Source organism: Macaca nemestrina, chromosome X (assembly GCF_043159975.1).
Source record: "Macaca nemestrina isolate mMacNem1 chromosome X, mMacNem.hap1, whole genome shotgun sequence".
Classification (NCBI taxonomy): domain Eukaryota; kingdom Metazoa; phylum Chordata; class Mammalia; order Primates; family Cercopithecidae; genus Macaca; species Macaca nemestrina.
In genome coordinates this window covers 147,539,785-147,556,513 of record NC_092145.1, presented here as the reverse complement: position 1 = coordinate 147,556,513, position 16,729 = coordinate 147,539,785, and the positions used below count along the sequence as shown (strand labels likewise).

Genomic DNA, 16,729 nt, shown 5'->3' with positions numbered 1-16,729 from the left:
TAGTCTCCATTTATCTATTTTTAAAGGCTTAAAGATCTAGCTACAAGAGTACCAAGAAAACTCTTTTGCCTTTGTAGATGAAGTTCACAACATGTGTGCTAAACTATTTGATTCCTTCAAGCACCATATGAGTTAGGTGGTGTTGAGGTTAATTGGGTAGTATGGATGGTGGAAGGAATTGATTGACTTGAAGGACATGAAGATGCAAGGCTAGTGCAAGAAACCATGTGTGAAGCCAGTGCATTTGGAGCCACATGTAAAGGTCACTGAGGCCTTCTCGAACAATTTATAAAATAAGAATGGGTGGGAGGAAATTGAAGACAATTTTACATCCTTGTGACTAGAAAGGAGATGTGAGCTAAGAAGAGAGTTCAAACATGACCAAATGAAGCAGAGGCTAGCAGCCCAGGCAACAATACTCCTTTCTTGGTGGGTAATGACATTATAATGAGTAACTGCAGACAAACAAAAGTCAACAGTTCTTACACGCAGAGTAGCACCTAACACAGCAAGTAGTACCTAGGGGAAGGTCTGGGGAGGAATTTGAAAAGGGTTTCTAAGATAGGAAAGGGTTAAGTCTTGTTATTGTACGGAAAGATTGTATCTACTCAGAGGGATGAGAGTAATCACAGATATACAGTGGTTATTACGCCCATTATATAGAAAATGAAACTGAGGCTCAGAAACCTCAAATAGCTCCCCTAGAGTTACACAATTGTTAGTGCTGAAATGTGAACTCAAACCTTCAGACTTGAAGCTGGAAATGAATTTCCTTGGCTTCAATGTCTCCATCTCAAAAACGACTGTATTTTTGGGAAGGTTGCTTCAGAGTTCATGTTCTATTGGCCATTCCACTGATTCTGCATCTCCTTGACAAACGAATCTTGGGCCAAAAGTTCATTGTGGGGACACTGTTGGTGAGTACATTAATTTGATCAGATGTATTCTCATTGGAAATAATATTTAAAATGGTTTACTGAGTTTGGAGGATGCAGATGTTAAATAAATAAAATTGAAATATCCCCTTTCTCTGTTGCCTAGAACTTTACCCATTTCCCTTGTCTCCTCACTAGCACCCTGGTGGCTTCCTCCTACCTCACAATTTCTTTTCATGCTCCTTTGGTGGGTCTTTTGTCTCTGCCTTCACCTCTAAATGTTGAGCGCCTCAGAGGTCTATTCTGTGTCCCATATCTTTTGTCCACATTCTAACTGGGCAAACTCATCATGTCCAATAGCTTTAAAATATTTACTCCCAGGATTCTAGATTCCTGTATCCAAAAGCCAACTAGATATCACTATGCGGAAGCTTAATAAGTATCTCAAACTCAACATGACCCAAGAGAATTCTCTCTTTTGCCAATCAGGCTTTTTCCAGTCTCATATATCTCAGTAAATGGTTTTACCACCCACTCAGTGCGCAAGTAATTACTCTTGATTACTGTTTTACAGCTTCCCTCACCTTCCACACCCAATACTTCTGGAACAGCAAGTCCCGTGAATTCTATTTTCAAACCACCTCTCAAACCTTTCAACTTTTCCCCATCTCCACTGGTGTCACCACCCTTTGTCACCTGGGGCTAGTACAAAAGCCTCCCAACTAGTTTTCTCTGCTTCCACACGAATTGTTTTGTAAAAATATAAATCACTTTAGTTCTGGGCTCAAATCTCTCTGATAACTTTTCATTGCACTTAGATTAAAAATCCATCCTTCTTAATCTGGTTTATAATGTCCTTCATGAGCTAACCTCTGCTGACCTCTGAGACCTCATCTGTCCATTCACCCATTGGCCCACTATCCTCAGCTACACTGGACATTTTTCTATCCTGACACTCACCTAGCTTATTCTTAACTAAGGACCTTGACTCTAACTTAACTCTGTGCCTGGAATGTCCCTCTTCCTCCACATTCTTGTGGATAGCTCCTTCTTGTCATTTACATGTCATCTCAAATGTCATGTTTCCAGAGAGACTTTCCCTGACCATCCCATCTAATTAAGGCCTATTTTTCTTACATAATGATTTGAGTGTTTGTTCACTAGAGTAGTTCCATGAGAGCAGGAAGCAGATCTATCTTATTGAGGACACTCCTGGAATCAAACTATCTGCGGAAGAGGAAACCGATAATCCAGCCATAGTCTTAGAAGATGGGGGAGTTGCTAATGGAAAGAATCAGGTCTCTGAAAGACTTCACAGAACACAGTACCACACTTTCTGACATCCCCTGCCAACCTCATTCGATTGTGACATAGGCAAGAAACAAATCTTGGTTGTGTTTGCCACTGGAATTCCAGGGCTGTTTGTTACAATGGTTAACCTCTTCTGACAAATTTCACAAAATTCCATTTACCCTCGCTTTGCCTCACTACGTATTATTCAGTTTAAGATTCGGTTCACTGTCCTCTAGGAAGCCTTCCTTGACTTCCTTGTGGCTGGCTTTTGTGTTCCCACGGCACCATGTGCACTGTTTCATCACGTACTAACCACATTGTATTATATACTGTCTCCTCATGTGACTAAGTTTTTCCTGAGGTCAGAAACTATATATTTTTCTTTTTTGTGTTTTTATGGCCTATTACAATGTCTGGCACCACAATAAATCTTTGTTAGATAAATAAGCCGTAGACAGCAAGCAGTTCAGGTTTTAATGGAGGGCAACAGTATTTCTTTGCAATGGTTAACAATACTAGTAGAAACATTTAGAATATGAAATACAAAGTGGGGAAAGGCTTTATGAGTATGAATTTATTTGAATGAAGAAAAATTTCAGTGTTACTTAGGCTGAATAAAGACACAATGATCATTAAGTAATTCTAGAAAATAGAGGTAATTCTAGATAAATGATCCTTATAAGATTCCTTTGATTCCTGTTAATTGCAATCCAATACACAAATATTGAAGACTTAGTATGAGCAAATTACTCTTTTTCATATGACAAAGAAGAAAATACCTCTGCCAGTTAACATTTTATAATTCTATGACCTTATGATTCTGAACACCTACGTAAGATATTTTTAAACCTTGACAGTTATATTGGGAGATTTACATCAAGAACCAGCATTATGGAGATAGAATTTGCATGGAGTTCTATCATCAAAGCTTTACTACAAACTGGGGCCATTGGGTCATTTTTAGATACAGACCATTGCTTAGTGGCTTCTCCACAGAGTGAACTGGATAGTCATGTGCCACTCGGCAATTTTCAAGGTATGAGTTTGTTCTGTTTGATGTTCTGTCAATTTCTCTAGCGGACAAGCAGCCAGATGGTTAATTGCCCTTCCTTAAGCACAGACACACTCACAGAAAAGGTGTGAGGAAGGACCCCTCCGAAAGAGGAGTCTCTCACACAGCAGGCTGAGCCGCTGTACAGAGTTGAGATTGTTGACCCACTGATTGTGCCTGAAAGGCTTTTCAGCCACACAAAACCCTGGGCTTCCCCATTAGCATATCAGAGGTGGCACAGTGGTGGGAAATACTGCAGGCAACAAAGGATGTGGCTCAGTGGCATTGTCTCATTGGTGCTTACAGAAGCAGAAAAAATGATAATCGGGCCAGAGTTGCAGTGATGGACAGATGTTGACATATTTTCTTGGGCGACCAATGTCTTCCACTCCCCCTCCATCAGTTGATCCATTCTCAAGACTCCCTACCCCTCCAAGGCACAGTTCCTCAACCAATACACAAGGAAAAGCCACGACACAATCAAAACCTCTCTTGAGCTGAAACGAAGACACAGTTTCAGCTTTAACTTGAACCATGCCTGGAAGGGATTTGTCATTTTTCTCAGACTTGAAAGTCTTATATGGAACATAACTCGATGATAAATAGGAGAGTCAGCTGCCAGTTACTAATACCATCATAGAGACTGAGTCACTGTTGATGTCACCGCGCCTCTTTGCAGGATCAGCCATCTTATTATTTTATACTGAAAGGGAGAAAAGAGGTTTAGTGAAAAAGTCACTTTACATTCTTATTGTCCTAAATTATTTCCCATCTCTGAAGTTTGAGACCAGTGTTCTATGCTCTATAGCAATGGCTCTCAACTGGAGGTGATTTTGACCCCCAGGAATTGTGGCAATGTTTGGAGGCATTTTTTTTGTGGTCACAATTGGGTGAGGGGGTGCCACTGGCATTTAGTGGATCGAGGCCAGGGATGCTGCTAAAGATGCTACTATGCACAGGACAGCACCTATGATAAAGACTTATTTGGCTCAAAATGTCAATAGTGCCGAGGCTAAGGAACTCTATGGCCTTCTTTGTGAAGCTAATTTACAAATTCTTACTGAGTCAAATTGCTATTGATAAATGGGCACCTTGAGGCACTTATAGCCCCATGCTCACTATATTGATTTAGAATATTGAACAGTTCTTGACAAAGAACAGGGCCGAAATTAAAATTTCTTGTCCTTGGCTGCAATATTGAAAGATTTTATCTAAGCAGTGGGTGTAAAGTTTGAGAAAATTGTATATTGAGCACTGAGGGGTAAAAATTTTCCTACATGCAGTAAATTGACTTTCTTACAGCCAACAATATGTCTTTTACTTCACGCTCAGCTGAGTCTTAAATATGCTCCAAATGGCATAAAATTTGATTGAAGAATTCTTCCTCCTCACTTGGAAATATTTATAACCTCTTGGAAAATGACACACTGGGACACACTATATGTTGTTCAATTATATATATTATATATAACATTAATTACATATATAATATCAAATTTACATTTAAAGTCACATGTAGTAGGTTTGTGTTTAATATCATGTTCGCTTGGCTTAAATTTTTTTTCAGCTCAATATTTACAAATCAAAATATTTGTAATTGTATGTATACATATATATATATGTCTAGATAGATAGATATGTCTAGAGAAACATACATTGTTTTCCTTAGGTGCAAGTTATTCTATCCAGGTAACTACATGTTGACCAAACCACTCCAGATCTAAAGCACTAAAGATTATTGGTCACTGGTTGTTATATCCATTAGTATACAATTTTGATAACTGTCTTTTCCACAGGTTAAAGTAGATTTTGTATGCCAGTAAAATAATTGCGGATGATTATAATGGACTTTATAAAGAAGAATATAAAATGGAGACCAAATTAATTGTCTCAGTTTACCTTCGACTATCTTAAGTTATGGTCTACATGATACACAGTTTTGTTCTTAAAAGTTTTTGATTAAAATTACCCTATTGTATTAGAATTCATCAAGCCTAAAGCACTTTCAAATTCACTTCACTCTCTGATGAAGACACTTTACCATTTGTAAAAATATTTTTGCTTCCTGTAAAGCACAGTGTTATGTATTCTAACACAGTGGTTCCTATCAGAATCAATTGGGTCCTAAAGGCATACTCATTTCTTAGGCCCTGCTCAGACTGGTTGAATCAGAATATAAGAGGATAAGGCCCAGGTATTGATATTAAAACAAGCAAAACAACAATAACCCCACACATACACGCGTGCGCACACACACACTCACACACACGCACACGCCAGGCCATTCAAACATACTGCCATGGTGGGAAGGCTGGCTGAAAACTCAGATCTAAAGCACAGACTATCGTAGGCAACAGAATTGGCAGGTAAACTGGGAAAATATTGCCCCACAGAGATAGTAGGGACATTTCCCTGTTTTGGCCTTGAGGGGAGGTGGAGGGCAGGAATAGCCCAGAAGAATAAGTTTGGTATGCAACAATTTAGCAATGATTCACTTTTTAAATTGCCATCCTGTATGATAAAGTCTTCCTGGGGAACTATAATGCAAGAATGCTGGGATCCAGGTGGGGTTCTTAGTGCTGGCTCTTTCCCCACCAGCTGTGGGTGAGCTCTGTGGGTGAGCTCTTCCTTTACTCTTCCCAGCCTCAGTTTACTCACCTGTAAAATGAGGGGGCTTGGTTATGATTTCTACTGTTTCCGTTCAACTTAGAAAAATAGCTATGAGTCATAATTATGAACTTAGAAAAAATTAAACCGTTTAACATTGTATATTTTTCATAAATTCATAAAGCGCTGTATGGTAAAATGAAAAAGAATTTATAAAGGATTTTTTGGCAATTTGTAATTCAGACATAAATTTGATCATATCAGGAAAATGGGCCTAGTGTTTTGGCTGTTTTCTACAGCTAAATATATCTCATACTGGAGATTAGCAAATTTTTCTGTAAAGAGGCAGATAGCAATTATTTTAGGCTTTGAAGGGTAGGGCCACAGAAAAGAAAATTGCAAAACCTTTAAAAATATATATCATTAAAAAATGTGAAAAATAGGGCCAGGGACAGTGACTCATGTCTATAATCCCAACACTTTGGAAGGCTGAGACAGGATAATTGCTTGAAGCCAGGAGTTTGAGACCAGCCTGGGCAACACAGCAAGACCCTGTCTGTATGAAAGTAAAAAATAAAAACAATTTGCCCAGTGTGTTGGCACATACCTGTAGTCCCAGCAATTATGGAGGTAGAGGCGGGAGGAAAGCCTGAGCCCAGGAGTTTGAGGCTGCAGCGAGCTATGATTACGCCACAGAACTCCAACCTGGGTGACAGAGCAAGACCCTGGCCCCTGTCTGTGAAAAACAGGTAAGAGCAGGGTTTGATGATCCCTGTGTTAAACAATTAGAACATATATTTGGCTAAAAACAAAATTACTTGCTTTTATATAACAACAGTTGTTAAAAGCTATTGCTATAGGGAAAGATTGAACCCAGGCAATAAGGAGACCTGCTGAAGAAGTTTTTACTCAAAGCCTGCATGGAAGCCACCATCATGTGCCCCCATGACAAACTCATCCTACTTTGCCAGCGACTGGCCCAGTTTAAGCACTGAAAGTCTCAAGTCCCAGGAAATGAGGATGACTGGTTATTTTACATCTGTGACTCTTGGAAAGGTTTCTTTACGGAAAATCTAGGATCAAATTGAAAGGGAAAAAGCTTCAGATGGAAATGCTTTCAGGAGCTTTACCATATAAACAACAGGCAAAGATCCCAGCTGGAAAACTTTAAAGGGAAAAATTGTAAGAGAATATTTGCAGTATTTTTTTTTTGGCTTGAGCTCAATGGATTCTAAATCTACCTACCCATTAACAGCATCAGTTCAACAGGCTGTAGATGAGGAAAGTGCTTATTCACAAGGTGTGTCAGGTCTTTTTTGTAGAATCAGTTTATACATCCTCTGGATATGATAAATCCTGCGCATTATGATGAAACACAGCCCAACGTTATTACTCAGAAGTTACAGGATTTAGAATTATTTCCTAGGTTTGCCCGAAGAGGACATGTGATGTGAAACTAGCTGTGACCCTAATTATGAATGTAAAGATTACTGGTAGAGACTACCTCTGAAACAATCCAGAATAAAGTAGGAGCAATTTTCTCAACATATTATTATGTGCATCTGTGATATTATTGTAATTTGAATCTTTAAGACTAGAAGCTCAAAGCTCAAAAGGTGATTTTCTCTGAGGAACTTGTCTTGAAATTAAGTACATGAGAAGCTGTGTTATAACCACATGGTTTTCCAGTTGTACTTCATCCAAACAGGAATCCTTCTTAAAATATAAATATTAAAAAGCAGATCTAATACTTCAAAAGAGGATGCCATCAGCTAAAACAAAATCAAGAATATAATTTAGAACCTTTTACAATATTCTTTCATTTTATTCAGTTTATCGAAATTTTAATCCCGTGTTTGAAGCTTCCAATGTGTTCTTTATGATTCACCCTATTTGGGGTCATAAAAGCACCTTTTGGCCGGGTGTGGTGGTTCTCTCCTGTAATCCCAGCACTTTCGGAGGCCAAGGCGGGCAGATCACTTGAGGTCAGGAGTTCAAGACCAGCCTGGCGAATATGGCAAAACCCTGCCTCTACTAAAAATACAAAAATTAGCCAAGCATGGTGGTGGGTATCTGTAATTCCAGCTACTTGGGAGGCTGAGGCACGAGAATCACTTGAACAGCTAAGGCAAAGGTTGCAGTAAGCTGAGATCACACCACTGTACTCTAGCCTCGGCAACAGAGCAAGATTCCATCTAAAATAAAATAAAATAAAATAATAAAATAAATGCACCTTCTTTTCTGGGCTTCAGGTCAACTTGCAATCAAAAGCCATTGCTTCCTTTAAAGCTGTGACTATAGGTAACTCTGTTTAGAAAGTATTTCAGCAGACTTATTGACACTGGAAAATACTCAGCATCTAAATGGGCCTTCTTTCCTTCTGCATGGTATAAAATTGAGGGAAAAAAGGGGAGACCTATTTAGGTAGCAGTTTGATGTTTTAGTTCTACAAAAAACACAGTGACAAGTGTCCTTTTCTAGATGAAAACAAACATTTTCTTTTGCTCTAAAGAGAATGTATGTAGCATTAGGAACTCAAACCACGAAAGTTCAGAATGGTTTAAGTGTTTGTAAGGAAAGGAAAAAAGGACCAGGGGCCGTTAGGGTGCACTGAGCATGGTCTTGGAGGAATTTTAAGGAAATAGAAAGTATTGCTTCACCTCCTTTTTCCCGGAATGTGTCAGTGTGTATTGCCATATAAATATATTAATAAATATGCATGCAATATCTGTGTTAAAGGTTCTATTAGTTCCTACTTACCTACCCCTATTCACTCAAATCCAAAAGACAAGTGGACATCAACTTCCTTTTCTTTTCTTTTTTTTTTGAGGCGGAGTCTCACTCTGTCGCCCAGGCTGCAGTGCAGTGGCCGGATCTCAGCTCACTGCAAGCTCCGCCTCCCGGGTTTAGGCCATTCTCCTGCCTCAGCCTCCCGAGTAGCTGGAATTACAGGCGCCCGTCACCTCGCCCAGCTAGTTTTATGTATTTTTTAGTAGAGACGGGGTTTCACTGTGTTAGCCAGGATGGTCTCGATCTCCTGACCTCATGATCTGCCCGTCTCAGCCTCCCAAAGTGCTGGGATTACAGGCTTGAGCCACCGAGCCTGGCCAACTTCTTGTTTCACTTAGTGAAATCAGGAAATTCTTATTCATTTTTCATAACATTTTATTTATTATTATTACTGTTTTGAGACAGAATCTTACTCCATCGCCCAGGCTAGAGTGCAGTGGCATGATCTCAGCTCACTGCAACCTTGACCGCCTGGGTTCAAGCAATTCTTGCGCCTCGGCCTCCTTCATTCTCCTGAATAGCTGGAATTACAGGCGTGTGCCACCATGCCCAGCTACTTTTTGTAATTTTTTAGTAGAGACAGGGTTTTACTATGTTGGCCAAGCTGGTCTCAAACTCCCGACCTCAAGTGATCCGCCCACCTCAGCCTCCCAAAGTGCTGGGATCACAGGCATGAGCCACCACGCCTGGCCCAGTTTTCATAACATTTTAATACATAAATTCCAGTACCACTGGTCGTACGCAAGGTAAATTTTTCTAAATTATTTTCTGAGGTAAACATAAATATGGGAACCTTTTTTTCTTAGTGGATCTTGTAAATAGGTGAGGACTTACCTTGCTCTCCTACAAAACTTTCCAAGGAACAATAGCTAACGTTGAGCCCCGCACAATCCCAACCTTGAGGCCTGAGTCACATGGCCCTGCTGTCCCTGTCCCGTATGCCTTCTACTGCCCCTGTGGATCCAATTCCCGTTTTAAATATTTTTCACATGAGGATCTATTCTATGGCTCCCTGTTGCCCTTTCCTCCTAGGGTCGCTCAGAACCACCACTCCCTCTCATGGTGCCCTGTAGACTGCTTACTGAACCAGAGTCTCTCAGCTAATGCTGGGGCTGTAACTCTGCAAACCTCATTGCCCCATTGCCATCTGACTCCCTTTTGTGGCTCTGCCAATAGGGGGTGCAAAAGGAGGTAGAAGCTTGGAGGATGGATAACTTCCCATTTGCTTGTTGGTCCCATGAATGCCATCTCAGGCAGGCTTCTTTGCCCTGGCCACAATTGGTTCCCATTTCAGCATCATTTTTCAGCCCCTTAAAGGTACCAGCACCAGCTGATTGAGTGAGAGCTGCTTCCTCAGAGGCCGGGGCCCCAGCCCTTCGAGGGTTCTTCTCATAGATTTTAGGTTCTGCTAACCCCAAGTTCTTCCATTTCCCCCCCACCCCCCGCCGCAGGCCTAGGAGTGGCTGTTGTCTTCAGTAGTAGCAGCTACCTCTGTTACCTCCATGTTCCCACCTTCTCTTTTCAGTCCTCTAATGCCTATTTAACTGAGTCTCTATATTCAATATTAAGATTAAAATAACAGGTGTGTTTCTCCCTTTCTCAATCGCATTTTGATTGAGACTCAGCTCTACTATAGGCCTCTAAGGCTCTGATTTCTCAAACATTCCACGTGGTAATGGAAGGGAGCCTGGTAGCATTCCTTCCCATTTGTCCAGGCTTTACTGCCTCCTTGTTGAGATCTACGTACTTATATAAAATGACCCCCAAAGAGGAATCCTCCTTTTGGGACCCCGCCTCCCCACTCCTCACACACATTTCTACTGCAACTCTGTGACACCTTCATGGATTGACCACACACCAAGGGTTCTGCCCAAGGGTTCTCTTTGATATTTGCTCAGAAAAACCTATCTCCCTATCCCAAATAGCCTGGGCTCCAGGGCATTCTTATCACTCATTCCATCCTTCACAAGATAACTGACATTTTACTCAAGGTGGCTGCTTAGTAGAGAGTTGGCCCCTGCCCAGAAGGACATGCCTTAGCTGATCCAAGGACTCTAGATAAGCCCTAAGATTCCTCATTTTGGCCCCCAAGGCACTTTTTCTTAGATACACTTACATTCTTAAAGCTAAAGTGGACCTTCGAAATTATTTATCATCTATTCTAACCTTTCATTCTAGGGAGCATCTATAAATTATATATTTTTAAAAATTACAATAGTAGATGAATAAAACAAAAAGAAATGGTTAAATAGATAATTCAGAGAATATGAATTTTTTCCATGTCTGATGCTGTAAGGCAGTCAAGAAATCCAAAAGAAATATTTTATATATGTATGCATTTTTTAAAATAAAAATATATACTTTAAAATTTTTATCTTTAACCTGGCTCTACACATTGAGAGTTACCATCTCAATAAATGTCAGGCTCGGGAACTTGTAAATTCTATAGAGAACTAAAGCAATTTTCCTGTAATTATTCAGCAGCTGTCATTCCTGGAAACTGTAATTGCAGTGAAATAGAATGTTCCCAAATCATGATGAGGGGAGGCAATGTTCTGTGATCTGGGGCACGCAATGCCAATGAGGAATACAGCATATAATCTGTGTATCTAGAATATAAAATGGAAATACTGCTAGGGCATATGAGGCCACCATTTGTTCAATTATTCAAAATCTCTTATAATGTTTTGGTCTCTCAAGCATCCATGGCCACATTCTGATATGATTCTGTTTAATCCTCTGCATGTTCAAACCTGATCTCTGATTATGGTATTCTCATCTCTATAAAAACAACCACAAAGTGTGGTTAACAGATAGAAAAGTACCGCTAGATAGGAGGAATAACTTCTAGTCTTCTGTAGCACTATTGGGGGTGGCTATGATGGACAACGATTTATCGTATATTTTCAGCTAGCTAGAAAAGCGGATTTTGAATGTTCTCACACAAATAAATGATGAGTATTTGAGATGATAGATATGCTAATTACCCTAGTTTGATCATTATACATTGTATACAGGTATCAAAATATCACATTGTACTATATGTACAATTATGTGTCAATTTAAAATAATAATAAAAGTAAAACCCCCCCTTATGTACACTGAAAATGCACTTTTAAAAATGAATTCTGAGTTTCTTTTCCCGATGAATGTAAAACAACAGAGTTGAAAAACAGGGTTGGTTCTCTATAGTTATTTTAAAATATCCTTGTCCCATTTAGTGCTGTGGTTATCTACTAGCTATCTATTGACATATAACAAACTACCTGAAATCTTAGCAGCTTAAATCAGTCAACATCTTTTATTTCACAGTTTCTGTGGGTTAGGAATTCATGAGTACCTTAGATGGGTAGTTCCAGCTCAGGAGCATTCATGAGGCTGCAATCAAGCTGTGGACCAGGGCTGCCGTCATCTGCCTATTTCTAAGTATTTCATTCTTTTAGTTGCTACTGTTAACTGGGTTTTTCCATTATTTTCTTCAGTTTGTTCATTATTAGTGTAAAGAAATGTATTAACTTTTGTGTTGATTTCGTATCCTGCAACTGCTGAATTAGTTTAGTAGTTTCTAACGGGTTTGTGTGTGTAATCTTTAAAGTTTTCTCTATATATATCCATGTTATCTGCAAATAGAGATCGTCTTTCTTGTCAGTCGAAATCCATCATGAAAATAGCACTGCAGAGGACTGATATACCCCCGTACTGGTGGGAATCAGCTGGGTGTGTGACCTTGGACTTAACTCTTCATATTTCTGGGCCTGTTTCCTCACCTGCCAAGTGAAAGAAGGATGAGGAAAGAATGACACTGGTCTTAACTGGCCTTCTACAGTCATTATCTTATCTACAGTCATTATCTCATATAATGTTCAAAGCAGAAGCAAAATTCTAAGCAGTGAGAACAGAGAGACTAAGCAATCAGGAGGACCACCTACCCTGCAGCACCCAATTGTAAGGCAAAGAATCAAATCCCATTCAGCCTTACCATAAAACCAACTGAGTCAGGTACTTCCCAAGTCCACTTGCAGCTGTCAGACCCCTGTGCCTTCCACCAGAAGTGCCCACATACTTTATTTTGAGTTCTGTAGTCCCAGAGAATTGCTTTTCTTTTTTTTTTTTTTTAACAAAGATCCTTTAAATGCAAACCATTTGTATCATTTCCTTGATTTTCTTTTCCCCTGTGGAAACTAACCACTTTTGTACAGTGACTTCATTTTTAATTCAGGAAAATAAATGATTGGTATGTAGGGCATTTCCGGCTCTCCCTGTGTTAGGAAACAAAGGATCAGGGCCTAGCTAGACATGTACCTAGTTCCATTATTCCTTAACATGGCTATTCATAGAGATGTTCCTGTGCATTTCACCTCGCTCTTTCCTTGTGACCTAGGGTAGTCATAAACCTCCAAAGAGCTGACTTGAGGCTAAGAGTCCAAATTTATTACATCTCAGATAAATGTTTTACGAGGCTTTTGAGAACCTTCTATGGACTTCACTAAACGATTTTTTTTTCCTCTACATAGACATGGATTGTTTAAAAATGTATTTCATATGGTTATTTAAGAGGATGTGTCTTTCTGCTAGCCAGATGATTACTTTAGGATTATAAGTATATTGTTGAGACTTTAGTACATAAATCTCTCAAAAAATTCAAGGAATGTATAGGGCCTTTGGTTGCTTTGTGTACCTTTCCCTTTACGAAGCCACCCTGGTACCCCGACCCCTGTCACACCACCCTGGGGCTCTGATGAATCTACAACTTTGAAGACCATTCTCATGTGCCTTATTGATTGATGGCCTTCTTCTCAAAGCTTCAGGAGGTTGGGGACACATTTTCCACTACGGGAACATTTTCATATTTAAAATTAAAGCTGCAGCACAGTTCTGTGGTTAGAAGAGTAGCATTTTTAACTAAGGTGCCACCAAGTCACACATGATACAGATTCATCACTTTATGGTATTTGCCATGCTTGACAAACAGAGCAAGATACTTCTGAAAACTCAGGCATTGGTTTCTAGCATCTGTCCATGTAAACCCATTTTTTGAAAAATGTTCACATCCAGCCTTCTTTTGAGAGATTGAGAGGTAACAGGATGACTTTTTACCCAACCAAATATGAGGTTCTCTTATGAATCAGGAAGAAGTGTACAATGTTTATTTTAAAGAAACTTCTTATTTATAGCATTTTGCCTACTGGAGTGCTGGAGCTAGCTCACACCAGCCTATAAAAGTTGACTGATTTTGTCCCATGTTTGAAAAAGAAGAAAAACTCACATTATGCAATGCCTACCATGTCCTTTTTAAGATGGTGGGTTCCTCAAAAAAGACATTTATTTTTTTCCCCACAGAATGTATAACCTATTTGAGGAAAGAAGGAAGACTGGAAACACCAAACAAAGCAGTGTAACCTTGATTACAAGACAAGTGGAGTCCAAGAAAGAAAGAAAGGAGTGGGCACATATGGCAGAGACCATGGAAATGCTGGCGTTTGGGCTAGGTCTCTAAGGACAGGCAGGACAGGAAAATGGGTAATCAGGTAGAGAGAAAGTCATGGAAAAAGTTATGGTAGGCACATAGAAAGAATAAAATCTACCATGAATAAGAAAAGCAAGCATAGAGCATGTGAGTGTAGTGATGTGGGGAGAGCTTGCAACTATGGGACCCAGTACAGTTTGTGCTGTGTCTCATACACATCATATGTCTTCTTATTCTGATCCTCAAACCGAGCCTGAGAGATGAAGGCTACTGAGGCTTAATTGGTGCAACACAGCTGTATAAGCCTGTGGTCAGAACAACAAAAAAATTGTCTTCTATCCCTGGTTCTGCATTGTCCCACAGTACCATGTTGATTCCACTTATCTGCACTTTAAAGCATGTAATACAGAAAAGCAGCAACAAAAGAGAATTTTAAATGAGTGAATATATTTAACACTTTCTGGTTTACTCTAAATGTGTGGATGATGTTCTACTTGGCCTTGAATGACAGTAAAGTATAACTTCCGAGTAGGATTGCTTTCAAGAGTTTAGACAGGCTGGGCGTGGTATCTCACGCATGTAATCTCAGCACCTTGGGAGGCTGAGGCAGGCGGATCACTTGAGCCCAGGAGTTAGACACCAGAATGGGAAACACGGGGAAAGCTCATCTCCACATAAAATACAAAAAATTAGCCAGGCATGGTGGCACACACTGTAATCCCAGCTACTTGGACAGCTGAGGTGAGAGGATCACCTGAGCCCAGGGAGGTCGAGGCTGCAGTGAGCTGTGATCACACTACTGCACTCCAGCCTGGGCAACAGAGTGAGACCCCATCTCAAAAAAAAAAAAAAAAAAAAAAAGAGTTCAGATACAATTTCTCCGCAAGGCGTCCAACATATCCGAGCCCACAGGCTTACTGTAGTCAACCCTAACTCTTGACAGGAAGCAGAATTATAACCAGAGCTCAATTTCTAAGGAAAAGAAAACACACAACAACTAAAACATAGTGTTATCTAAACCATGAGGGCTGGATTCTTCGGCCCCCTGAGAGTCAACTTTCCTAAAAGAAATATTTTTGTTCTTTTCCCCATACCATATGCTAAACCTCAAAAGGAATAAACAAGAACTGAACTTTTGAGTTTAAAAATTTCCAGTAACTTGAATCTCGTATGGTGTTGAGCGAAAAAATCCAGAGACAAATGGAATACTTCATGATTTTATTTCTCTAAAGTATAAAAAACTAAGCAAAACCAATCTGTGCTGTTAGAAGTCAGCTTTGTGGTTATCCTTGGTGGCATGGGAGGAGGGGGTATGATGACAGGGATCAAAAGAGAGCTTTTGGGGTGTAGATAATATTCAGTTTCTCTGAGTAGTGTTTACACAGGTATGTAAAAATTCATCAAGCTGTCAACCTAGAAGCTGCACATTTTTCCTTATGTATGTTATACTTCAATAACAAGGTACTTAAATATTTCCTGCACCCTTAAACAGGGTAGAGCCAGGATTACGATACTTTAAAAGACAAAGAATGTTCGACATTGGAAAAATGTTCTATGACAATAGCGTGTAGTATTGGAGGCCTGGCTTGAGCAGATGTTAGGGTAGAGCAGTCTTAGGAGGTTTGAAGGAAAGAAGGCCAGGTAAACAGAAGCACTGGTACATTCCATCCTTCCAAATGAGTGCCAGAATCTAACTGAAGGATACTTGAGACAATTAGAGATATAATAAAAGGTCCTAGATGGCATATAATAATATCCAATATTATAATGCAACAAATAATATCAGAATCTGGCTCACCCTGGGGCTATTTTCTCATAATTCAACAAATGGGTTGCCCCTGGAAATCTTAATCCAGAAGGAAATGATTTTAGACAAAGAGAGAAAAGGCCACACTCATATGAGGTAAGTAAAATAGACATTTTATTTTTAGTCATTCAATGAATAGGATACAATTTTAAAAGCAGAGTGTAGGGCCCCTTGAATTTCACTCACTGGTCACTCTTCATAATTGTAGCAGATATACAGGATCATTAAATTTTTGAGCAGAAAGTGGTATATAATTTAAGAGACATACTATTTTATCCCTTTTCTAGGTTTGCTAAGCCTCTACTTATGTCAAGTCAGCTCATCATCAAGTTCTATACCACGTTAGGTTAAACTCTTACCTCCTATCCAACATTTTCTTCTCCAAGTTATACCTTGGAGCAAATGTCAGATCTTTTTCTACGCCACAGGGCCTACTGGTGATCTGGTGAAGCCTATGGACTCTCCCCAGAGCAAGTGTTTAAATCCATAAACGAAAAGGCATGAGGTTACACAGAAAACCACTTTTACTAAAATTCAGTTCTCAAAATACTTTAAAACTTTAATATAGCAACATATATGCTTCTTAGAGAAAGCATTACAAACAAGAGCCGCCTGAGGTCTAACAGCAATTGTAATTTCAAAGTGTCGATGAGAACAAATGAATTTTTGAAATATCTGCAACAACTCTATGGTAATTTTTTAAAAATCTGTGACTTCTATCGATGAAAAAATTACAAGTATTGATAAAATTCTGTGTATGTTTCATGCACGCTTGAAAGAAATGCTAAATGTCAGTTAGGGGTTGATGAAAGTAAGGATCCATCCAAGCCCATAGATAC

General features: G+C 39.5%; 1 long non-coding RNA gene across 1 annotated transcript in view; it reads right to left on the bottom strand.

Annotated features, from left to right (window-relative positions):
- Positions 1-2,629: 2,629 nt before the first annotated feature.
- The window catches only part of LOC105478135 (uncharacterized), a 44,397-nt gene continuing 30,297 nt past the window's right edge, over positions 2,630-16,729 (bottom strand). The window contains exon 3 of the long non-coding RNA XR_985175.3: positions 2,630-3,922. This is a non-coding gene — a long non-coding RNA (uncharacterized lncRNA). The remainder of the gene's footprint in view (positions 3,923-16,729) is intronic.